Here is a 1333-nt window from a genome sequence, read left to right on the forward strand (position 1 = left end):
GGTTTCTTTTTCCTGCCTTCACTGGGGCCTGAGTGAACCCATGAGCAATTGCCACCCCTTCCGCCTCTCAGCCAAGGAGAAGCCACCTTGGAGACATGTTTAGTTCCAACCAACATAGTAAGTGGAGAAGGAATTGGCCCGGTCCCAGCCATTACAGGGAAAAGGTGTAAATGGTAAAGGAAGGTACAGTTTGGATTAAGCCACAAGAGGGGGCAGATGACACCATCAGAAGCATGTGCAGGGTGGGGGCAGTTCTTGGGCTTCTGGGCTACCTAGTCCCTGGCTTAGCAGGAAGGGTAGGTGAGATGGACAGGGTTTATTCTTTGGCATTGATGATATCTATGTATTCAGGCTTGAGGGAAGCACCACCCACCAGGAAGCTGTCCACATCAGGCTGGCTCGCCAGCTCCTTGCAGGTGGCCCCAGTCACAAAACCTCCATAAATGATGTGAGTGCTCTGAGCTACTGCATCAGAAACATTGGACTTAAGCCATCGCCAGAGCTTCTCATGTACTTCCTGGGCCTGTTGAGGTGTTGCAGTCTTGCCCAGTACCAATGGCCGACACAGGCTCATAGGCCAGGGCAACCTTGTTCCAGTCCTTCACATTATCTGCAATGACCTTGGTTTGCTCAAAAACAACCTTCTCAGTGATGCCAGCTTCTCTTTCATCTAGCTTTTCCCCAATGCAGGCAATTACTCTAAGTCCCTCTGCCAGGGCATGGGCCACTTTCTGCCCAATCAGCTCATCTGACTCCCCAAAGACATGCTTTCTCTCTGAGTGTCCCAGGACTACCCACGTGGCTCCACAGTCTTTGAACATGCCAGGGCTGATTTCCCCAGTAAAGGCCCCATTAGTGACTTTGTAGCAGTTCTGGGCAGCCACAGCCATCTTGGGATTTAGTTTCTGATGGGCAAAGTCCATGTAGACAGTTGGGGGATGCACAGACCACCTCGGTGTTGGCCCACACCTTGGCCACGTTCGGAGTGCTGATGAGTTCCCTGAGAGACATCTTCTGTCCGTTCATCTTCCAGCTCTCCCCCACGAAGAACTTCCTGGAGGGTGCCATGGCACTGTGAGTCGGGCACCGAAGGTCAGAATCACCAGCAATTTTTTAAAATACAGCTTTAAGTGTTTAAAGTACCTGATCCTGATGCTTCAAGGAGAAGACTTTATGCTGGAGTAGCAGGAACATGGATTGTCTCTGCAACTGTTTTGCCTGTGGAATAAATCTCTTCATCTTAGACAGTTTACTAAGCAAGAAGTTTCTTTAAAGCCAGTGCTTCTGCTACAGTACCTGTATATTATCTTCCATTTTTCTCTGTTCCATTCTT

At 49.7% G+C, this 1333-nt stretch overlaps 1 pseudogene; it reads right to left on the bottom strand.

Annotated features, from left to right (window-relative positions):
* Positions 1–316: 316 nt before the first annotated feature.
* On the bottom strand, positions 317–1095 carry LOC134386367 (triosephosphate isomerase-like; annotated as a pseudogene).
* Between the last annotated feature and the right edge of the window lie 238 nt (positions 1096–1333).

Source organism: Cynocephalus volans, chromosome 9 (genome assembly GCF_027409185.1).
Source record: "Cynocephalus volans isolate mCynVol1 chromosome 9, mCynVol1.pri, whole genome shotgun sequence".
NCBI classification, from domain to species: Eukaryota; Metazoa; Chordata; class Mammalia; order Dermoptera; family Cynocephalidae; genus Cynocephalus; species Cynocephalus volans.